Genomic DNA, 25,612 nt, shown 5'->3' on the forward strand with positions numbered 1-25,612 from the left:
GGGCTTTAAGGCTATTTCAAGAACAGTCACAGCCCCTCAAACAATTTATACTTTCAAAGCCAATGCTACATTCTCTTGCTTTCACAAAATATGAATGGATGTGTCCTCAGTTCTGGGTATTCTCTGCAGGCCACAACCCCCTTTGCTTTGAGAATTAGTGGAGAAAAACCATACAGTCGTCTTCTTTTTCTTAAAGCACATTTGTCTCCTCAGGTGCTGATGAGTGGCTCTACTACTGGAAAATTTCAGACGCCTTGGAAAAACAGCAAATGACATAAATTCAGAATACATTAGTAAGTAGAAAATTTACACCCTCCTTCCTCTACTTTGGCATATTTGGGTAAAACATTCAAAACACTGTAAATTCTAAAAAAAATAATAATCCCAGTTTGAAATAACTGTCTCTCGTTCTTCAGAATCTATTCTTGCTTTCTACCAGTGACTCCCCATCAGACAGTCATGAGCCATTAAGGCTGTCTGAACTTGGAAATGATACCATACTATGAGCATAGCTATGAGGTTTTTTTTTTTTTTTTTTTCCTTTGACATATGTTTCAGTAGACTGAGCAGAAGGATCAAAGAAGACTTGGTCCTGGCTGTCCCAGGTATATTAGTATTTAGACAGTAAGGACACAATTACATGTATAAGCATTTAGACAGCTGTGCAAATGCAGAGCAATGAATAATGCATAACATTTCAAAAGGTTAGTAAATATGAGTGTCATGGGCAAAATAAAAGTAAAAGTGAAATGTAACTGGAAAGTCTTTGAGCCAGTAAGGTGGAAGTGGCTTGGAGACCATGAAGGTTGGTGGCCTCCTTGTATTCAGAAAGGAGATTGTGACAAAAGACAGCAGAGGACCAGGAAAGCAGAGTGCATCTGACTGTTGGTAGAAATGGTCCAATTACTTTTTATAAAAGGTAATATTTGCTTAGTGCTCTAAGTAGAAAGATTAGACTACCTTTTCAAAGAATTAGACAAATTACAACCTTGTATGATACCTAAGAAAACAAGGAAATGTAGAGGACTCGGTGAGGTGGCTTAGCTGTTGAGGATGCTTCAAGAGGACTCAGGTATCACCCACATCGCACAGCTCACAATTCTTCCAGGCAGTCTGATGTCTTCTTCTGGTCTCTATAGGTACCTGCATGTACCTTGTGTACACACATATTTGTGGACACATATACATATGTGAAATAAAAAATCTTAAGACATTTAAATTATGTCTCTGAAACCCACACCTCTCCTTTCCATTCCCAAGAAGCTTGCCAAATTAAGAGGACAATTGAAAACATACAACCAGAATGATAGATAAAGGCTATCTGGAGAGCCATGGACTCCCTCCCATGTATACTGGGAATTTGGGCAAACTAGTGTTATCTCAAAGATAACCTGCTTCCTGCACAGATGCCAAGTCTTATATTTTATTACTTCAAGTGTTGGTTTTCTAAGAATAAGGCAAGCTGAGCTAATGATGTCATTTCTTATTTAGTCTAACCTTTAAGACCTCTTCCCTACAAGAATTTGGTACAGTGAAAATTATAAAAGGCCATTGGTCTAGCCAGCAGCCACTGTACCTTTTCTGTGGGTGTGGATACTACTCCACCTCTTGGTATGCTTTCCTGTCCAGCCCATTACCACTAGATGATTGGGAGAGACTTCCTGTCTAGCCCACTACCTCTCTGCTCTGTTCAGACACCACTGCACATTGAATTTATCAGCAAGTTTATCTCCCACATAAGCCACATGACGGTGATCAGTCTTTTCTCTCAAGCTTCCTATTGGCCTTTATATCTCTCTCTAGAAAATGTACTAACTCTGCCACAACACAGCTGGCTCTACTAACTTATAAATGGTCAGGTTTATTTAAATGATGATTAAATAAAACAAACAAACAAAAACCTGCTAAGTTATTTGATCAGTTTGAGAACTATTTTAAGCATGGTCGTTTCTCACAACCAAATATTTTATGTAAACTTTTTACCATCATTCTAACTCACCACCCTGGGTATTTGTTAATTTTGTTGTTGTGATGGTGGTTGTTGTTAGTGTTGTTATTCTTAAATACAATGAAAATAGCCTCTGGGAATATTTCAGATTTCTTTATGGTCAAGGTTTCAAGATGGTATTCCTCACTTCCAGAATAAAGGTTGGCTATGCAATGTACTTCTGTGACTGCTTTATTTTTCTTTATGTATATAGATAATGAAGATGTGGGGGGGGAAGAAGAGAGGGAAAGGGAGAGGGAGAGGGACAGGGAGAGGGAGATACTGACACACATACTGACACACATAGAGACACAGACAGATGGACAGACAGCAACAGACAAAGACAGAGAGAAAGACCAGATATGTGCATATTATGTGGAGGTCAGAGAAAATCTCCAGACATCAACCCACACCTTCTACTTTGTTTGGGACAAGGTCCCAATTGCTCACCACTGAATCTGCCAATGGCCAGCATACAAGCTTCCCAGGCTTCTGTCTCCAGTTTTCCTCTCACCTTAGTAGCACTGGGGCTAAAGATACAAGCAGTGGTGCCAGGCTTCACAGGGGTTCTGGGATTAGAACTCCCATTGCTATGCTTGTGAGGTGAGCACTTTACCCAATAGCCAATTCCCAGGTCTCTTTTTTGAATGGTCACAGCCAATTTTATGCCACTAAAGAGAAAGACCATAATACTCCGTTTTAACAAGACCGAGTCAAAAAGCAGAAGACCACAAATAACCTATTTCACTCCAAATTTTGCATCTCAACATACATATATAAAGAATAATCAGTATTTAAAAATGACTTTTCCTGACCCAAATGCAAATTGTAGTTTTAAACCATAGCACAACTTTTTAAATCATAGGATAAGAAGAATTTGAGAGGAAGGTATGGAAACAGAATGTGGAAAGCAGCTCCATTTTGGAAATTCTCTCACTTGTTTACTACTCCTTGAGGTTGTCATCAGCTCGGATCCTGACACCACCATCCCTAAAATACCCTGCAAGGAGTTCTGCGGCACAGTGTGCTCTGTCAGGCTTGCTCATCTGATTCCTGACTCACTGCTTTGTGTCATTGGTCTAAAGCATCTTCCTCTAAAAATAGTCTGTGTCCATCCATGGACCTGAGAATGAAACAGAGAGGCTCAGCATGGTGCTTCCAAATCTATTCCCCTGCTTTACCTTAGGAACACTCAACTGGCAAGTGAAGCTGCTGTAATTGTCTGTGATGTCCTTATTCCTTCATCCTTCCCATAAGGTGCCATTTTAATCTCTGCTTATCATTTTTCTTTGGTCATTTATAGAAAACTTAAAGTAGCAAAGGTTTCATTTTTATGAGGTCTCTGTTGATCATATTTCTCAATAAATAGCATTCTTCTATCCAAGCAATTAAATCATTAAAATTATAGACTACAAGATTTGCTCAGAAGTGACTAGCCTGTCATATACAAGTTGGCAGAGTGCATTATTTTTATTTGGTTATCTGAAAAACATGCAAGCTACTGTGTTTTTCTCTTTTGCTGAGAAGCTAAATATATTTATCTGTTTAGTCACATTCAATGATCTGTGAACTGCAGGCAGTTGGATGTCTCTCAGAGTGGAAAGTGCTCGCTTGGAACAAATAAAATAATGGGAAGAAACTATAAACAAACTTAAACAATAACTAAGAAAGGGAAGATCTTGGGTTAACTGCAATGTGTAAATGAATAGCTTACCATATTTAGGGTGGTTTTTTTTTTGTTTGTATGTTTGTTTTGTTTTGCTTTCATTTTTTTTTCTTTATTTATTTAGAGCCAAGATGTCACTGTGTACTGAATAATGTTTCCAAACTCACTATGTTTCTCAGTTAGCCTCAAATTATGATCCTCCTGCCTCGGTCTCCCAAATGCTTTGAGTCCTAGGCATGTGATACTATACCTGGCTGTCACTGATTTTCCTGACATATCGGACAAACAGCTATTACTGAGCCAACAGAAGGGTTAGAGAGCTCCAGCACATCTGTGAAGAATTTCCTAAGTCCCTATGGTCAGTACTTATTTCCATTTCAGTGTGTTAGCAGGTGAGGGCTAGCAGTATGGCTCGGTGGTGAGAGTACTTGACTAACATGCACAGAGCTCTAGCAGCCTTAGTCTAGGAGTGAGTGTGCCTCTGCAGGAGAGCACATGCCTGGCTTCCTGTGGTGCTAGAAGCATTTTTACTTAAGCTAGTCTTTGTCTGATTTATTGCAATATTTTGTTTACAGAATTTTTTTCCTCTCAAGCATTAGAGTCAAGAACCACTGCCTTTCTTATTTTGCTTATTATTGCTAAATCATTAATTAGCACTTGTTACTAGCTTGTTTTCATTTCATCCTGGAAGCATTTGCAATTCTCTGACTGTATTTGAGTTCCAAATTTTAGCAATTTCTTGGCTCTATACATCTAAAGCCTTCTGCCTTTCTTTGATTAATAGGAATTTTCATTTTTTTAAGTATTAAATCACCTCTGTTTTCTTTTGTCTACATTATTTCAAGAACTATGAAAATATCAGAGTTACTTAATTGGCTTTTCTATTAATTATCATATAAGACTCATTTTTCTCAAATTCTTATTTTATGTTTTATAAGTTTATTTTATATTCAACAACATTTCATTAATATAGTATATAAACAATTTATCAATATTTCATTTCAGTTGCTTTCAGAAAAGATCTTTATTGGACAAAAGCTTGCTTGGTTATTAAGTAGTTGTCATTTAAGGTTTGTTTACTTGTTTTTAAGATAACCAATGTGCAACCTAATCTCTTTGAGAATGTGTGTGATCAATTTTTGTCTTTACTTTTAGCATATATGGTTGTTGTTGTTGTACTTTTGTTTTGATTTGATTTTTATCTTTTTATAAGTTCCTTAAGAATACTGTTCAACGCATTAATACTTATACTCTACCACCACTCCTTTCACATCCATTTCTCTTCTTTACCCACCAACTCTGTGCCTTTAAAATATCAAAACAAAACTACCAAGTACAGTTTTAAGTGCTGCCCATATATGGATATGTGACTTTCACTGGAGCATCACCAACCTACTGGAATCCTTATCCATAAAGAAAACTCCCTCTGCCAGAATCTACCAGTTCCCAATAGCTCCTTAAATTGGGGTGGGACTTCATGCCTACTTCTTCCCTCTATGCTGGGTTTTTGTCTGGCTTGACATGTTTCATGAAGGTCTTGTATGTGCTGTCACAACTACTGAGAGTTCACACATGTTCCACTGGCCTGCAGTATGTGGAAAACAGTTTCATTTTGGAAATCTACTACCTCTGGTGCTTACAACCTTTCTTCTCCTTCTTCCGCAATGATCTCTGAGCCCTGGGAGGATGCAGTTAACATAGGTTCACTGTTTAAGGCAAGACAATGTAGCTAAGGAACAGGGTAGTGATTATGGAATAGAAAATTCTAAAAGAAAGAATGGTAGCAGGAAAAGATGGCTGCTGGCTAAACAAACCTAACAGGACTCTTGCTGAAAATACCTGGAAATGACCATGTGAGAGCTGGGGCGGAGGGGATCAGAGATGTCCATATTGATCAGATATGGAGAAGAGGACGCTCTGTTAAAATGACTTCAATATACTGTGGGTTTTACAAGGAAATCACAGATGAGTCCATAAGAAGGTTTAAAGCTAACTAAAGTTTTGCCAAGCAATTCATCTTTGTCAGGAAATAAGCAGCCGTTAGGAATCACTTAGGATGTACGGCTCGGGAGGAAGTGGGCAGACCGCTCAAAGGTCAACAATATTACTCAGGAAATGGTTTTTCATGTTTTTCCCCCTAATTTGTGAATTATTTCTTTTTAAGTGTTCCTGTGTAAGCATAGAGCCTCGACATGCCTGGAAGAAAGATCTGCTCTCTCAAGTGACTAATGTCACAATCACTATGCTAGCCCAATTTGTGTCCTCTACTTAATAACTTTACAAAAACAATCTTTGTTTTGAGCAAGGGACTAAACCCCAATTGCTACCTTTCACCAGTGGCAAGGCTCTAGGGAGCCAGACTGATCCTTTTAGCTCACAGACCAAGTAATGATTCTGATTACTACTGTACAAACTTCCTTTCCGCCTGTCTCCTTTTCCCTCTTTTCTGAAACTGGAGTCTTTTGCATCATATCTCAGAAACCTGCTTTAACCATACTTGCCCTTCCTGGCTTTCTCTAATCTGGGATTATCTACTTGTAAAATTATGTCTTTTATCAATAATTCAAAATGTAAACCTCACTTCTATTGGTAATGTCCTTTGCTATTTGAACTGGAACAACTTTCTCATATTTTAGTGAAATTGGAGGGAAAGGAACTGAACCTGCTTGGTAGGAGCCTGGGGCTCACATCTGCAGTTTAGATTTAACTGTTCCCTTGGACTGTGGACCTGCAAAGCATTTGTTATCTACTGTACATTTAAATATTTATTTAAATGATTTCTCCTACTCTAAAGACCCTGACATGTCTAATTATTAATCCCTAGAAACCTTCCACTCTTACTTAGACAATTACAAAAGCCAGATTCATAGAGATTATCTTTTGTGAGATGTAATAGCCTCTAAACACATGAAAGTCAGTTTGATTTAGTTTTAGACAGAAGTAGATGGTGTATCCATGGATTTTAATGCAGCTATTAAGATTTAGGGGTGAAAAGTTCCATTAGTAATTATCTGTTAGAAATAGTAGAAAGTAAACTTTTAGAAAGTCTTTTTAAAATATTCTAATTAATTTTTAAAAAGTACATTTAATGTCTAATAAAATCTAAACAATAGAGATCGTGTACAGTCTATAATATAATTAGAAGAGATTATGCATAATTGTCTTATGTATCATACACTACTATACATATTTTAGTTATATGTCAATTTAACTAAATAAAAAAACATTGGGTGAGATTGTTTTCTCCTGATACCCTTTCCACATTCTACAAAATTGTCTTTCTTTTTTTAATTTTTAAATTTTTTTAATTGGATATTTTATTTACATTTTTATGTGATTCTCTTTCCCATTACCCCCCACCCAGAAACCCCCTAGCTCATTCCCCCTCTTCCTACTTCTATGAGGATGTACCCCCAACCACCTGCCCACTCCCACCTCCCCACCCTTAAATTCCCCCACACTGGGGCATCCAGCCTTCATGGGACCAAGGACCTTCTCTCCCACCTATGCCCAACAAGGCCCTCCTCCCCTACATATACAGGTGGAGCCATGGGTCCCTTCCTATGTGCTCCCAGACTGGTAGCTTAGACCCTGGGAAAGTGTCTTTCTAAAGCAGAGACCTCTGTGTATTTATCTGCAGTCCTTGACTCAGTGTCTATTTAATCTCAAAATTAGAGATGTTGCCTATTACTTTACACTCGCATCAAATGAACATCTCTGGCCTTTTCAGGTTGCCCTAGAATCCCAGGAAGTGCTCTCTGAAAGATAGTTTCTCCAACCTCTTCTCTCTCTCTCTCTCTCTCTCTCTCTCTCTCTCTCTCTCTCTCATCTATTATTCAGGTTTGATGTTATTATGCAATAAAAAAGTAACGTATTATTGGGTTTTTCTGTGTTCTCCCATCTTTAGTCAGAAGAGTAGGTGTGTATTTCTCTCTTGTTTGCTAGTGAAGCTTAAGTCACTGGCTTCTTTTCTAAATTCAGCAATCTATGCATTGCTCAGAACTTTTTATCATTTTCTGTCTCTAGCTTACATTAAATCTCTTTTCACCTGCCTGAGAAGATATTTTAACTCTAATCTTAGCATAAATTCACTGTGAAATTAATTCTAATTCCCATGATCCGCTAGTAAAAATAAAACTAATGTGGGACAGCAATCATTTTAAATTTTCTGATGAAAGAGGCAATTTATACCAGGCACATAATGTAGATTTTGTAGGTCATGAATAATCCATTTCACCAAATAAATTAAATTAAACTTAGGTTGGATGCTGTAACTGATACAGGTGATAGCTTTTGCATGAGAGATATGGAAGAGTTTCAGTGGGTTGATGTGAGCCGAGGCATACCCAGTACCAACACTGAGGAAAAGATGCTGGATTTAATATCTATTTTCTATTTTGCCCCCTTTAGGTCTTGGTATTATTTTAATTTTTAATCTTGAATAATCAAGTGAAAATGGCTAGTTTACACTCGTCAAAATTAGAGTACTATGAATAGATTCCGTGAATGCTCAACTTATTCAATTGTTCTGAAAAAAATTATTGTTTGAAAATAGATGACAGCACTCCTCCAAATGATTACCTTGCTCTTACCCCAAAAGGAGAAACAGAAGGTTAAAAGTGTGAAAATATTCAAATTAAAGTTCTAGGGTGATTCCCATACCTTTTTAGAAAAACATAAAACTATTGAATAACTGGTCATTAAAATAATAACCTTACTAAATAGTTTATTAATGATAGGATCAAATTGTGATTATTACATAGAGTCATTTCAACTATTAGATTAGATTGTCCACACCAAGAGAACTTAGCCATGCTAACATTAATGTATTTATTATTAGTTCATATGATTTCTTCTGCTAGTTTGTAGGATTCCTAAAAGCAAGAGTTTTGTATTATTTATTTCAACATGAGTGTCTAGTGGAGGTTGGGCATTGCTATATGATTACTATTTCTTATTTAAATTTAATTATAAAATGTATTGTTTTGAAAAAAACAATATAATTAAGAAGTTTAGGTAAATCACTGGCTCCAAAGGCTGCTAAACATGTATTTCCTGGGACAAGTCTTTAGAAATACTAATTTCACAAAACCTGCCATTTTCAAAGGATAAACCCTATAAAAAACCACAGTGTTTATAGTCCCATATTGCCTTATCTAGCTGTCTCAGTGCTTTATCATTGTGAAACTTGAAATTGTCTCTTAAGTTCTCACTCACAATGTTCTTTGCTTGGCTTGATTCTTCTGTATATGTGATATAGCATCTCTGAGTTCCATCTCCATCCACGGCATAGTTCATCTCTGTCTCCATAGCCAGAGTATCCATTTAAGCTAATTCCCCAAACACTGTACATGTTCAATTAGCACCAGCTCAATTCAAGGTACAGTAAAAAATGGAGCTATAGAGTTCCTGGTCAGTGTTTGTCAGCCAGATCATGATGTACTCATTCTTAAGCTTAGCAGAGATCTTAGTACTTAAACAACAAAAACACAACAAAGATGCTACCTGCTGTCTTCTGGGTATGCCATTTGTGCACATATGCAAATACACTCCCTGACATCTTTCTCTTTCTTCAACACAATGCTCTCCTCAACAAAATTCCCCAATCAGTAAAATAATTCAATAAATATTTACAAAATAAATTATTAGGCAAAATGAACCTTAGTAATGAATAAATGTGTATTCTGATATGGACTGAAGGCACTGTCTCCCTTTTGGATGAGCCCTTCCCTTAAGCTCATCTGCTTTTTCATCTTATGCAACTGCTTTCCCTAAGGTGAAGAAAGCAAGTATGCATACCCTTTATTTTTCTAGATTACAGGCACAACAGACTTGCTTTTAAAATATTTGGGAAGTTGTTTTCTTGTTCTTTGAAACTGGAATTAAAAGTGACTTTTGCTTTGGCATGACAGCCAAACTAATAGAAGAAACTTTAGATTGCCTTCATTCTTAAACCACCAGCCAGTTGAAATGGTGAAGAAGTGTAGTCAAACACAATCCCAAGGAAGAGGATGTCATTCATAGGGAAGAAGAGGCTCAGCTTCTCTGATTTCCAGAACAGTAAAAGAAGAAATAAATTGCCAACAAAACAAATAAACTAGCTAAAATTTCAGAAACATTCAAATAGCCATGAATAGACTGACAGAAGAAATTATAGGTTCACAAAAAGCCAGCCAAAAAACATCTGCCTGCTCCTCAACCATCTCATAAGTCTCCACATGTGATACAATAAATGCTATAAGAATAGTTCAATGTGACTATTCTGAGATGAGAAAAGATGTGAAATCTCTCCTTGCCATTATAGCCTTCACTTGATGCAGTGTGGTTACACTCTCAAAGCTAAAGACAAAGTAGAATAGACAGAACACCTATAATGCCAAAGCCCATCAGTGTCACAGCAAGCCTGCACCTGAGCTATATGCTGCAGAGGAAGAATTGCTATTATCTGAAAATTCATGGCATTGCTATAAAACACAAAGATATCTCTGGAATCATGCTATGTTGCAAATGGTAGGATTATCAGAAAAGAACTACAATATATATGAAATGCTCTAGTAGAAAGTTGTAGCAGCATATTTCCCCCCACAAGGTGGTAGGAGCTAAGGTGGGAGGAATAAGGAGAGGAAGAAGAGAAGAAAGAGGAGCTGAGTGCAGAGAGGTGAAAGAGCCATGGATGACCATGTATGTACCAAGAGCAGTCCTGGGTAACAACTTATATCTAGGTTAGTTAATTGGGAAACACCTCTAATTGTGTGAGCATCTTGTTTATTGAGCCTTTGGTTAATCATTAAGCATTAGAGTCTCATTTTCCACCTGATACCACGTGGATGTGGGGATGGTCTGGGTTCAGCCACAGCCTTGTGGAGACAATGTGGAAAACTGACAGAGCCATTTCCCATGCTGGTGTCTTGTGGGTGACAGGGGTGGTGTCTCTGGCCACCTGAGCTGGAGGTCTGAGCCTGTGGCCTGGGCCCAGCAGTGGAGAATATACCACCACAGCTCATGGCCTCAGGCCTAGCCTAGTTGGGATCATGGCAGCCCCTTATCACAGGACAGATCTGGTGCCACCATTTTAAATATCTCTATCAACAAAAAGTTGCAACAGGTATGGAGAGAAAATTTGAGCAATCTCAACTTTGATGAAGAACTAAAAGGAAATGATAGAAATGTAAAATATATTACCAGAAATGAAGAACTCTTTATTGACTTTTAAATAACTCAGTACAAGAACAGTTCGATTCACTGATGCTAAGACAATAGAGTACACCCAAACTCTACCATAAAGTGGATGGGTGGAAGAAAGAGAAGAAGGAGCCTGAGGACATAGCTCTTTTGGTGTAGAGCTTGCCTTGTGTGTAAAACCTTGAGTTCAATCCCCAGCACTTTGTAAATCTGGTGTGGTGGCACATACCTACAGTCATAGCATAGAGAAGGTATAGGTAGGAAGAATCAGAAGTTCAAGACCATCTTCAAATATAATGCAAGTGCATTACCAGCCTGGACTTAACCATGTCAAACCCTGAAACCTTGTCTTAAAACAGAGAAGAGGAGCGAAAGTGGGATAAGGGAAGAGGGAGGTGTGAGAGAGGTAATATCTGTACATCAGTAAAGAATACATATACACACATACACACCACACACACACACCACACACACAGTAGCTGCAGAATAATTAAAAAGAGAAAACAAAATTTGATCTATTATTTGAAAAATAATAGATCAAAAGTTCCCCAAACTTAAGAAAGCAATAGTCCAGAGATATATCAGGAAAAAAAAAAAGGAAGGTCTTAGAACTCTGAGAGGGCTGTGGAAGGGCCAGCAGATTCAACCAGCCAGCATGCAGAAGGACCTGGATTCAGTCTCCAGCATCACAAAAGCTGAAATGAATTAAGCGGTCTGAATAAAGATGTATTTACATAATCAAGAGCACCAACAGCAATGAGATGACTCTTTTCTCACTGAAGAAAATACACAGGAAAAGTATACCTTCAGCGCACTAAAAGAAAAAATTAGCATAGTGCCATGTATTCAACAAAACAATATCTTTAGTAGTAAAAACAGCAGTACTTTTGGGGGAAGAAATGATGGGTACTAGATATAAAGGATTATAATAAGCAAAATATAAAAATCTTCCTTTATAATATTTTCTTGTTCTGTGTCAGCTAATCTTTGAGAAACTTTCACTATATAAATCATAGTAATAATATAACTGAGAGTTATAGCATAATAAATGTATAAATAACAATGGCTTATAATACAAAAGTAATACTGTCATAGGATTTGTGAAAACTTGTAACAATTTATACAGTTATTTGAAGATATATTGTAATAAATTTCAATCTATGGTAGCCATCAATCAGACACACTCACACATACACATGCAGATAAAATAGTAATAGAGGAGATAAAACAAAACCTTGAATTGAATAAATAAAAGGTTATCCAACCCAACCAAAATAAGGAAAGGCAAGATGAAGAAACTTAAATCATACTATTTAAATATAATAAGCCACCTAGCATCAGACTCCCTGGATCTTCATCCAGGTTGATGAAGTCAGTCTGAACTGGTTTTCTCACTTCTTTGTGGTTCATTTCCCTGCTGTGAGCACCTGTAGGGCTGCCCTCAATTTTTTATTTCAAATAAGACAACAAATGTTTCAGTGAACAACATCCCATCCATGCTCAGGCAGGTAACTGCAGTACAGTCAAGGCAACAAGCAAGAAGACATGAAAGAAAGGAAGAGGGGTCTTGCTGAGAAAGAAGGTTCTATTGAGAGAGTAGAAACTGAGCTAAGGAAATGGGGGATTGAAAATCACTAATATGCAGTGCATATGGATGTGCATATGGATGTGAGTGTATATGTATAAAACTATCAAACAACAAAAGTGAAATTATAATAATTTTAAAATTCCTTTTTAAAGGCTTCAAGTCAGGAAGCGTTAACTAATAGAGAAAGAGAAGTAGACTGAAGTGAATTTCCATTCAATTAGTAGACTAATTGAATGAAAATGTTATATAGCTTGGAGAGGATGTTTACAAAGACATTTCATTTTGAAACTCATACATTTTGATACTTAAGACTTGTTAATAACACTGTATATAAATTTCATCTCAAAATAAAATGACTTTTAAAATGTAAAATTAATGAATAAATAAAATGAAACCCTTGTGTATATTTAGACTACATGATTCCAATAAGTATATTAAATGTAAATGGTCTAAAATGGCAACCAATAGAGAGATTGTCAGCCTGTCAAGCTGACTATAAACAAAAACAAAGTCTACTGAGTCCTAGTCACCAAAACAGAATCCGTCAAGAAAGGCACATCAACCCTGAACACATATCCACATAAATATTTCAGTCTTGGTCATATACCTGAGCTAACTACATTATGCAACATTAGAAATATTAATATATTTTATTTGGAATGAAATTTAAAATACCGATAGTAAGTCTTGCAAAGGCTCAGCAAATAAGCTCCAAATGTATTTTTTTTTCAAAATTATAGAGAGTGTAACCTTTAGGCCATTGTTAAAGTTGAAATAAAGTAATCATAAGCTATATAGATTTGAAAATTTCCAAAACATTTGAAAAGGAAGCCACTAGAGATTAGGAGAAGTATATGAACTAAGAGAATAATGCTTTGAGCTGAAAAAAAAAAACAAAATATTATAATGTGCGTAAAAGCGATGCTTAGGGAAAGAGAAAGCTTTTGGATATAATCATAATTGAAAAGTAGAAGCAAGAGGCTTGGCAGAGAGAAAAGCATCTATTCTCTATTCACAAATCTATGAAAAGAACCAACTATGCCCTGGAGCAGTAGAAAATGAGGATTTTAAAAAGTTCCAAACTCAGAGAAAAACATACAAATCATGACTAGCCTGTGAACTTTAATTGCTGTATTTAAGGAACTAGAGTCCTACTGTGGGATGCAAGTCCAGTTTAACAATAAAAATTATGTTCCCTTTAAAAAGACAGGTGGATTACGTATATCCCGGCTCCATCTTACTAACGTATTTGTGCACTGATATTGAAAAGCATAAATGACAGAGAAAATACAAAATTAAAGATTACTTTGAAAAGCCTAATAAACTGACTAAGTAACCTCAAGATTTAATAAAAATACAGAGAACAGAAATGGTTTCAGAAAAACAAGGATAGAGACAGGTAGATCCATTTGACACTCTCTATGCTACTTGACACATTAGAAAAAATGCACATGTTCCTTTAAAGGCACATATTACCACCACTAACACATGCAAACAAGCAAGTTTCTAAAAAATAAACGAAAGATTATTTGTTAACAAAATTAAATTTTAATTGGAAATCATTCACATTGATTAAGCTAGTTTCAGAAGCTTCCTTGATGAACTGTATCATCTATTTCAGAAAGAAATAATGCAAATTTCACTCCAAGTTAGTTACAAATAGTAAACAGAGAAAGAAACATTCCCTATCTCCGCTATCTGTAGGACACTGGAGTATTCTCATACAAAAAGTAGGCAAAGTTACTAGAAGGATAATAAACCATAAATTACTTCTCATAAACACCTTTGCAAAATCCTTAACAAAACGATTGTACATCAAATACAACAAGAATTAGGAAACAACGAAATAGCTATTGAGTGCACTATGCTTCCACTATGCAAGTTTCAATGTACATAGTTTTCCAATTCATACATATTAAAGAAGAAAATGAAGCTTATGATTAAAGATACAGGAAAGTCACAGGATGAAATTCCTCACATGTCTGTGGTTAATATCTTTAAGGATATAGCCCCTTTCTTTTATGTGTATATGTCTATGCTGTTTTGAGTACATCTGCACTACTTGTGTACATAGACCCATGGAGACCAGAAGAAAGCATCACATTCCTGAAACTGGAGTCACGGTCATTGTGATCTGCCATGTGAGTACTGGGAAGAGAACTTAATTCCTCTGAAAGAGCAGCAAGGACTCTTAACTACTGATCTATCTCTTTAGCTCCTGCAATTGACACTTTTAACAGACTAGAAAATGAATTTTACAAGTTAACATGTTATATAAAAAGTTTAGTTAACATCCTTCTCTGAGGTGAAACATTATTTTCCCTCAAAGTTGAAACAGGAGAACATTTTCTACTTTTGAGCACATGCAAAAAAAAGTAATAAAATGTAAGGCTATGAAAAATAAAGAAAATAAATTGCATTATCCATTTAATGGTATGATATATGTGTTGAAAACCCTTTATAATCTATTAACATGCTACTAGAACTAAATTGATTGTGATTTCATACACTGAAACAAATAGAAAATGAAAAAAAAAATTCTATCTGTTATTTACTTTTAAGGTCTGTCCTGGTTAGTCTTATGTGACCTTGACAAAAGCTAGAGTCATTTGGGAGGAGGGAACCTCAGCTGAAGAAAAAATGCCTTCATAAGATCCTGCTGCCCCTCCCTACATTTTCTCATTTAGTGATTGGTGTAGGTGAGTCAGCCCATTGTGGGTGCTATCGCTGGGCAGCTAGGCCTTACAATGCTATAAGAAAGTGGGCAGAGTAAGTCATGGGGACCACGCAATTAATTAAGCAGCACTCTTCCATGACCTCGACATCAGTTCCTGCTTCCAGGTTGCAGCCCTCCTTGACTTCCTGTCTTGATTTCCTTTAGTGATGGACTCCAATGTGAAAATGTAAGCTAAACAAACCCTTTTCTCCCCAGCTTGCTTTTGGTGTGGTGTTTGTCCATAGCAATAGCAACCTTAACTAGGAGAGTATCAAATTTCACAAAAGGTACAGGAAGCCCAACATTTTCTGGAAAAGCCCATTCCTGTCATTAAAAAGCAGAAATTGATGAGAACCACACATATTTATTTACTACTACAACAATTATTTATTATTATTATTATTATTATTATGTCATTGCTGGCCCCCAGGACTCCCTGTCTGAGGGAGGGACTTTTAACATTGAACCAGTCCTTCCAGAAGAACACCCAACAGAGTACGTAAAATAGAACACAAGATCAAAACTAATCATCTTATGTGGACAAGTTGGGAAGGATATGTTTAGATAATTTGAAAGATAAGTGGTCTCCAGTACTGCAGACCCATGAGGTTCTGCTGTCAATCTAGGCTTTCTGAAGTGCTTCTAATCCAGATGATCCATTAGCAAATAATGTAGCCAAGCAGTGGAAGACCAAGGAAGCCCAAGTCACAGAGGCAGCTACCATATGGTCTAGGCTATATGCCATGAATAATATTGAAGCTAATCAGGTCATCAAGTGTCCATAATTTCTGCTCTTCTATCAAGACTTCTTCCTCTTTTGTTTTCATTTAACAAACATGGTCTTAGAAACATTACAGAATAAAAGCCCGAGCATCTCCGTCGTCCAGGATTATATGCGCATTAGCAAATCTACGACTTGTCCTAATTCATTGTAAAACATGAGCAGAACTTGGAAATATCATTGGGGTTGTTGTGAACTGTTCAAAAGCACTAGCTTTTTGATTCGTTTTTTCCCATCATGGTTTCAGTACAAAGCACTCTGAATGAAGGCAATTGTTAGGGTTAGCTGACAAGGTTATGGGGGTGTTTATCTTATATCTTGGGAGGAGGAAGTGGTTTTGTTTTAATTTTGTGTTCTCCTTCCCCCTCCCCACTCTTCATAGGATCTAACTGCAGTGGTTAAATGCAGCTAACCAGTTCCTTAGAATACACTTTTTAGCCAAGTCTAACATTAAGCATTGTATATGGTCAAGCTTGATAGTCTGAACCAAAATGGTTACATTAAATGAACATCAAAGTCCTCACTATTAGTGATTTTGATTTTGATGTCAAGTGTAGATTCTCTGATCTGCCCTCACCCCATCACCCCCAAAATAGAAAGGAGAAAAAATAAAAAGCTTGTATTTTGTATGGCTTGTGTTGAAACTTCTATAAATTCATGTTTTAGTAGAATATATTTGTTACTTTAGAACAAGCAAATAAAAATTAAAAACTAAAGAATACTAAAATCAATGAAGAAGCAATGGGTCAATGGAATATAATATTAATTACCAAGCTCGGCACATGAATGTACAGCTGGTTTTCAGACACTGTGAAACAAGTAGTATCTGGAGGCTGGGGGAAGGACCTATCATTTTAATCAGTGGTGCTATAACAACTAAGTATTGTGGCAAAAGAAAATAAACATTCTCTCCAGATTTCATCTTAAAAATTCAAAGTGGGTCATACTGGAAATCAACATAGAACCACTAAAAAGGAGGAAAAGCTGTTTAGAACACAGCATAACTTCTCCTTCAGCCCAATGTGAACCTCACTGAACCAAAACCCAGAGAAGACACTTGGGAGAATAGTTTTGAAGACACAGAACATTCAGAAACAAATATTGTCTACTGCCTTGAAAGAAAGCAGAACTTTCATCAGACCCTACCTAGGACCTCCTTGCCTGAGGGCACTTTAGAAGGCAAGGCTCAAAGAACAGATGTCTGGGGATGAAGGGCTGGAGGAAGGTACTTATGAAGAGCTACCAAACATCTACTGCATCATGATTTTTTTTTTTTTTTGCTTCTTTTCTTTCTAAAAGTTTTTAGCCAAATTCTATGCTACTTATTATTTTTTCTAAAAATCTTACAAGGACTCAAAACTGGTAAGTTGAAACTGGTAAGTATAATAAGTTAGGACGAGTAATTTCTTTACCTCCCAATGTAGTAAGTGCAGTCATCAGAAACATACACAGTGATTATGCTCCCGCCCACCTCCCCAGCCACAAATGGCTCAGTTTTCCCACATCACAATTCAGCCCCATTCATGTTCCCTCCTCAGGCCCAAAGTCACATGGTGCCAACAGCTGCTCTGTTTCATGCTCAAACTGACGGTTGAATTTAGGCAATGGGTGATATCACTTTTGCTGGCAAAAATGAAGAAGGTTCACAGAGCCCTTTACTTCTTGGGCTGGAAACTTTATAAGACATATGACATATATCTACTCATCTGTTTGGTGTTAAAATGGCTTCTTCCATGGCTTTTCCACTTCATCTTCATAGTCTCTGTTCTCATAAATAATGTACATGAGGGCAACTAAATTGCAATTAAAATTGAGATAATTAATAGGCATACCATGTTCTATAAAAAATATATGTTCTATATGTATCATTTTATGTAATGTATAAAAGCATTCATTCATGTGATATGGGAAATTACTTTTAATTATAAAACCTTACATGATTTCAACGATAGAGAGTGAATTTGCATCAAGCAGACAATTTTGTGATCCACTAAAGAACAGAGTACATTTCTGGCCAGTGGTGGTGCACGCCTTTAATCCCAGCACTTGGGAGGCAGAGGCAGGCGGATTTCTGAGTTCGAGGCCAGCCTGGTCTACAGAGTGAGTGCCAGGACAGCCAGGGCTACACAGAGAAACCCTGTCTCGAAAAAAAACCAAACAAACAAAAAACAAACACACAAACAAACAAAAAAAAAAGAACAGAGTACATTATGTCCCTCCTTCTCAAATATATCCTATTATTTTAAAATATGAGGTCAGGGACTTATCAAGTAAAGATAATGGTAAACAACATAAAATTAGATGACAAAGGGAAGTGTAACAGGAAATTATCAAGTCCAGAGTGTGGCCAGAGATAGACAGAACCTGAAAAGGTGGCCTTAGCAATCTAGAAAAGGAACCACATATCCAAAGAGAGACCACTAGGCAGTTGAGTTTGGATGTATAAATTAGACTTCAGTAGGACCATAAAAACCTCAGTGAGAAGGTAGTCTAAAGGATGCGTCCTGTTTTCTCTCAACTATAAATATTTCTCTGAAGCTCTTAGATTAGAGCCTCCAAAAGCTCTTGGTGCTTATATCTAGAATGACTAAGAGAGGTTTTTGCTTACAGACTGTCTGCATATTCACAGAATCAATGTGGGCTTGTCTGAGTACTTAAGAGAGTTAAACCTTTTTTCTCCATGATGGTATATGAGTTTTGACTGTGTGAAGCTGGAGAATTAGAATTATACCTCTGCTATGCTTTGACTCTATTCCTCTAAACCTGTGTTATAAACTTAATCTTTAGGGTAATAAGGTTGGGGAAGTGTGTTCTCACGGGAAGTATTCAGTCTGTGAGAGACCTGCCTTAAGTATGAATTTGAGACAGTGACAGATAAGCATGCACAATGGAGCTGATTATCTCATACCCCGGCATTCTATTTTGGGTGGACATATCACTGAGGTCGTAGTTTGATATCAATCTCTCAGAGTTTGACTTTTCAGCCTTCAGAACTATATGGCTAATAAATTTCATTTCCTTGTACATTGCCCAGTCTCTGGTATAACACTAGCTTAGACAGTCTCACTTAATAAGCAAAACATCATGTTTTCCCCTTATAGATCAAATTCACTATCACATCATAGGATGATCTGTTCTGTGCCAGGGACAGCCAGCCTAGAGCAACGAAACTCTTACAGATGCTCCAGTACTGCATCCAAACATAAATACTGAGAAACTTAAAATGCTGAGAATATTTGTACACACATATAATTTCAATACCAATGAGGCCACAGCAGAAGAAATACAAGCTCAAGGTCTCAAAAAACTGGAAAGTTATCAAACTATGTACTTTCTTTGTCTATGTTTAAAAAACTGGTTCAGAAGCTAAAACTGTGTTTCATTATCCATATCAAGATTTACAAGGTCCTGGTGGAGGAGGGTGTGTGTGTGTGTGCGTGTGTGTGTGTGTGTGTGTGCCCGCACATAAACTTAGATGTTGAGGAGCGAAGAATGGATTTAGAAATTTGAAATTAGATAATACAGGGAGTTTTGATGCATACTTTTCATAATGCTAACCTAAGCCATAGTCCCTTTGTTGAACATTGCTACACTCTATTAAGTAAACTAGCATTGGCGTTAAGATTCTACCTGTTTTTTTCTAATGCTTCTTTTTAATTCCAGGGTCAAGACCATAATACTGAACAGAATCCAGACATCAGCTCTAGACTTCTCAACTTGTGTGATGTTTCTCAATATTTATTTTCAATGATTCTGGCAGTTTTAAGGAGCAATACTCAGTGCTTTGTAGAATCTCGCTCAGGTGGAGTTTGGGCAATGTTTGCCAAGTAATTAGACCAAGGGTACAAACTTCAGGGAAAGATTGCATCTGGGTTTGCCAACATTCTTCTCATCATATGTCACTTAGTGCATAATACAAACATGCATCATTGCAGATGATGCTACCTTTATCAGTTAAGACAATGTCTGACAGTCTTTTGAAAAGTTCTTTCCCCCCCCTATATTGGTTCAATATTAGTCATCAATCTCAGCCCATATTTAAGGAATATAAAATTTATTCTATTATGACTGTTTTACTTATTGACAAAGTTCAGTTTGGAACGTTTAACATACAAATGCACTTTCTCTAAATGTAAATCTATTGTTTTATAAAAGTTAATTTCATGGCAAACACCCTGTATTACATACTGCCTACTTTCTCATTTTGTAAATCTACTGTAGGATAATGTAAGCATTGGAGAGAGGTTAGGAAGAAATTATGTGTAAGTATATGGAGAAAAACACTGGAAGACAAAACCTGTAATAAACTGTTAAAACCACACTCAAGACACTAGGAATTTATCTTCAACCCAGTAAGTGTTGCTTCTATAATATCACACATGAGAAAATAAAGTTCAAGAAACATGGATTGTCTAATAAATTTTGTTCCACAGCAGAAGTTATAAGAATGTATCATAATTACAGTTTTATAGCAAGAGCGTGCTTTCAACCATTCCTATTTTTAATGACAGACGCTGCCGCTAAAGTTTTCAAACCCAAACATGCAAACTGTATTTGCTTGAGCTCCAAAGCTATGATCTCTTGAATTTTAGTCCTTCTAAGTCAGCTACATGAACTCTGACCACAGTTATGAAAGCAATCTTGTAAAAATTCTCAGTGCTGGAAAGTAACCATTTGCTTAACAGAGCATCCTCTTCCTTGACTTTTCAAAATAGCATCTTTGCTCTTTACCAACATTGTTTTAAGAGTTTGGGTGTTATTCTTCAGGTAATGATTTGTGCTACACAAATTTGAGACTGCTGGAAATGATCTTTCCTAAACAAGGGTTCTACAGATGTGAGATGTTCTCCCCCACATGCAGCTTTAGTAGGGAGGCGCTTGGAGTATGAAGTAAGAGTCTTTACTTTATTGGCTCCCCGTGGGTTATTTGGTTTCTTGGCAGGCATGTTTTGCATGTTGAATATTTCCCATGAATACTTTCTTTTTTGTTTGGTGTTTTGTGGCCTCCAGTTCTAGCAGGTAACTAATAAATTAAGCAAAACGAATTAAATATCCTGTTCTTCATGCTTTGGTTGTACACCTTTAAGAGAGAAGTAGTTGGAGCCTAAATTTTCTACTTAATTGACTAAATTCTAAATTTTTGTTTTGCTTCTTATAAACCCTCAACAGGTTTGTGATTTCCTTTCATGGTAGGGATTATCTTGTGTTTTACTCCCACAAGGCTCCATACAGCACTGAGAATAAAATCTTCAAAGTGGAAGAAGAAAGCTTCTTTAGCTTTTACTCTTTTCTAAAAGTGTCCTAAAATATTCGCCAAGAAATTAATACCGTAAAATTGAATCAAGGAAACAGTTCAAATACCTAATGACCAAAAGATACACTAATGATGCAGAATCATGCTCTCAAGTACCACTTACACTACATACGAAAACTTTTATTTACCAGATTAACCTTCTGCTGCATTTTCATGCTTTCCTAAGCTCTAAATTCTAACTTAAAAAAAAAAGAAAAGAAAACCAAGTGTTTTGCTCTTTCTGCCCTTTCATCTGTCCTTCATGGCTGTTATGCCAGGAAATCAACTAGACACGATCAATTACAGCAGTTCAGGTCCATGCATATGTCATCTTCCATGTATTCTCCTCCCCCCCATCTCCCCCAAGATTTGGTCATCGTCACCAATGCAGTGATCATTTGTATTTTAGCAGGATCATCTAGACTACACTGTATACAGAATGGCAAAAAGGAGTGTGGGAAAGATAGCTAGCGACCAGGAGCCTATCTCCCCTGAGCTCCAGGAGGTGAAGAGTATGAGATGCAGAGCTGAAGGACAGTGATGATGGAGAAGAGGGAGCTGACAGAGCAATATACTGCTGGCTTTAAGGCTGCTTATGTAGATTACAAGGATTATACATTGTCTTCACTACTGACCAAATGACACTTGATTAGGGGAGGCAGAGGTAGTTGTTGGAGAGTGTTTTTTAAAAGCAGGCTGGGTATTAATTAATTTGTTTGTTTATTGAGAGGTTGGAAATCCCATAAAACATTCAAAGGTATGTGTGATTGCTTTATTTTTAATTCCCTGTACTGAAAAGTATATTACCTTTATCTTTTAATAAGTATATTTTAGATAAACGAACAAATATGAATTAGGGAATGTGGTGGATAGCCCTAGCCTCTTGTTGTCATGGTAACTCCACTCCTGGGAGGGGCTGCGAAGGAGGAGTGAATCTTGTAAACCTTCTGTCCAATCAAATTTGTTAAATAAAGGCTACAGCCAGTGATTGGGCAGTAGAAGAGGAGTGGGAGGAGCCAGAGGCAGGAAAAGGAGAAGACGAGGAGAGCCAAGAAAAGAGGAGAGAAGGCGGCACGGAGGGAGTTGGCAGTTGGTTGAAGCTAGAGGGCAGTTGGTGGAGAGAGAGAAGACTAAGAAGACCTTGACCTAGGAAACCGCAAGTTGTTAAGAGCTCTCATAGACGGGGAATAGTGTAGTTTAATGGTAAATCTGCCCAATCTAGGCATGCAGCATTCATTTGATACTTATTGACTTGTGTCGTTATTCTCTGGACTCCCTATGGGCAAAAGTTTTACCGCAACAAATGAATAAGTAAACAATTGTACTGAGGTTCCCAAACAGCCAAGAGATGTTTACAACTTTCCATATTCCATCCTCCAAGCTGGCTCATGGTCACCTGGAAGCGAGTGAGTCCTTTGAGGCAACAATGGATATATCCCATTTATCCCTGCTATGGGAAGAACTCGCCATGGGAGATGTTTCACTGACCAACCTATTTATGTCCACCTTTATTTGTTCTTTAATTTTTTGTTTATTAAATTGTTTTTAATCTGAATTTTCTAATATCATTAATTGTATTTCAAAGACCAAGAAACTCTGTAACGAAATGTTTTTTTTTTTTTCCTGGCAGAAGGAGTCAAAATAATTCCACAAATCTGAAAAAAATAGACTTTAATTTGGGGGTGTCAACTGTCAGTTGTCAAATGGAACATGCTGTAACTGACATAACTGAATGTAACTATTTTGTTAAGTTTTAAAATATTTAATAGTCTTGTGGCACCGACTACCAGCTAGGAACTTAAGAATTTAAAAAGAAATCTTCTTCAAAATAATCCATTAGCTTCATAACTGCCTGTGAGAAAGAAGAAGGTGTATCAAACATTTATGGTAAGTTTTGACAGCCGCTAATACATAAAATTGCTGATTTGTGTTTGGCAAATGAGGGCTATGTTCTGAACTCAGCATTCATATAATGAATACTGACAAATATTTGAAAGTTTCAGACAAATAAGAAATCACCTGGCAAAACTGTCACTCAGTAAATAAATACTTGATGAATTAATGAATTTACCCACAGGAGCAAAGCTGGGTGCATGCTGGCTCTAGCCATTCAGTCACTACATTTCAGTTGGAGTTAATAAAATGTGTCTATGTTGGAGTAGTATTGTAAAGCACAGAAAACTTGTTCAATAAAGTCATTCCTTTATTTCTAGTTATTTGATGATAAACTGCCTTGTCTTCCCATAGCTCAGTTTCTTCTGAGAAATAAACCTGAGAAGACAGTACCTATCTTCTCAGGTAAGGATCAAATACGATTGTTAAGTTAATAATACATCAGTCCTGGTCCTGTAGGTAACAGTAACTCCTGTCTTCTCAAAGAGCACTTGATGTTTCTCTAACAAATAAAATAGAATCATAAATTTATAACATTACACTTCTGTGATAAAGACAAATAGCAGCTCATAAATGTCATCCTGACAGAAATGAATGATGCTTTGTGAGTCTGCCTTCTCCATTGCTGACTAATCAAAAGGGATTTGCTTTATGTGTACTGAAATCCAGGCTTTTCCTGCAGATACTTAGTGTAGGCATCTTATACCTGAGTTACTCAGAGGATTTCAAGTCTGATGAGCTCCTTGCCCAGGGACTATTGAAGCCTACAAACTTCTAGGACCCAGACAAGTCTGGGCAGGGGGGTGGAGAGAGATGGGTAATCCAACCCGCTAAGACTGTACAATGCTCTTCAGTGAGACCTGAGTTCACTTCCCAGTACTAGTATTAGGTACTTCACAACCTCTTGTAACTCCAGTTCTAAATGGATCAGATGGTCCTGTCCTATGTGGGTACTCACATGAATGTGCATACACTCACACACATAATTAAAAGTAAAGATTTTCTTAAAAAATAATTAGTGCTATGGATTGCTACTGGTAATCACAGGCAGCTAGAGAGACCTTCCTAGAGAGTCCTTGCTAAGGGCAGGCAGCATGAGTCACTGCTCCCCTAGGTGCCTTCTCCTGCAAAGGTGGACAACAGGTGCCACCTAGAAAAAAGACACAAAAGCATGACTCACTATTCTAATTGAGACAACTTTCCTGAACAGGAATTCAGACAAGAGGCAAAGGCCCCATTATTTCTTTGGCAGCTCTTTTTTTTTTTTTTTTTTTTTTTTTTTTTTTTTTTTTTTTGACTCCGCTTATCTCCAAATTAGATAAAGTAACAGAAATAGAAGGACAGTCTCTAGAGACGTTTAGATAAGAAAAAGGGGCTGTGAAGAAAAACTGTCCCTAAAGTAGGACAAGTACCTTCTCACTGGAGTAGAGCAAGCTTTGTCCTGGGCAGAGGCCAGAGGAAGACCCAGCTTGTCTAGTCCCTGCTTTATTTACATCCCAGAAGGTGTAACCCTAATACATGCTTCTTTGCTTGTTTCTTCCTTCCTTCCTTCCTTCCTTCCTTCCTTCCTTCCTTCCTTCCTTCCTTCCTTCTTTCTTTCTTTTGCTCAACTTAATTATTAGTGTTATAAGAGGTGTTCAAAATACATAACCTTAGATCTCGTCCTAGGTGATTAAAACAAGTGCTTATCTTTCTGTTCTCCTTTGAATTTGTTGTCTAACTTTGGCTTACGTAATTATACAGACCAGATTAACAGAAAAGTAAGGAGGGCTGGAAGGAGTAACAAGCAAAGGAGAGGGCCGAGTGGCAAGCTGATGCCCAGGTAGAATGCATGATTTAGGGAGCAGGAAACTGAAACCCCACTGCTGGGCTGACTGAGAGGAAGAGGAAGGAAGTGTCAGGGTCCCCTATGTTGTACCAAAAATAAAAATATTTTATATTACAAATATACAACAAGAGGGATTTCTATCATCATTTTCTCTCATTAAACAATATAGAAAGAACATGTGAATATGTAAGCATATTCCTTAAAGACTGAAGTTTTATCTGTTAAAAACACATAAAAATAAGGAAGCTGGATTAGTTATGCCCATGTAGATCTTTATATTTCTTTCCCAGCAGCCTAGCAGTTCCACAGCTAAAACAATCTGAAGTTGTTTCACTTCATCATCCCAGCTGACCCTTGTTTCTGAACTCAGTCCAGAAAGTTTCTTATCACTGCCAGAGGCTCCATAAATTAAAGTTCTGGGAGCCCTTCCCTGACCTGTTTTTAGAGGCTGTTTCCAGAGAGCAGAGCTAGTGTGCATTTGAACAGTGAACTGGTGGGCCAAGACTCAGTAGACAGAAACTCAAAGAAAGCTTCACTCCCTGTGGTTTTAAAAGTATCTCAACAAGTCCCAGAGACTACAAACACTTGTTGCCCTTACAGAGGACAGAGGTTTGGTTTCCAGCAGCCACTTAGTGACTTGAAACATCTCTAACGAAGTTTCCAAGGTATCCAGTATAT

The 25,612-nt window shown here is 37.1% G+C and overlaps 1 pseudogene; it reads left to right on the forward strand.

The window, feature by feature from the left end:
- Positions 1-15,924, forward strand: part of LOC117693626 (ubiquitin-conjugating enzyme E2 N-like) — a 62,430-nt pseudogene extending 46,506 nt beyond the window's left edge.
- The last annotated feature ends 9,688 nt before the right edge of the window (positions 15,925-25,612 follow it).

Source organism: Arvicanthis niloticus, chromosome 21, assembly GCF_011762505.2.
Source record: "Arvicanthis niloticus isolate mArvNil1 chromosome 21, mArvNil1.pat.X, whole genome shotgun sequence".
NCBI classification, from domain to species: domain Eukaryota; kingdom Metazoa; phylum Chordata; class Mammalia; order Rodentia; family Muridae; genus Arvicanthis; species Arvicanthis niloticus.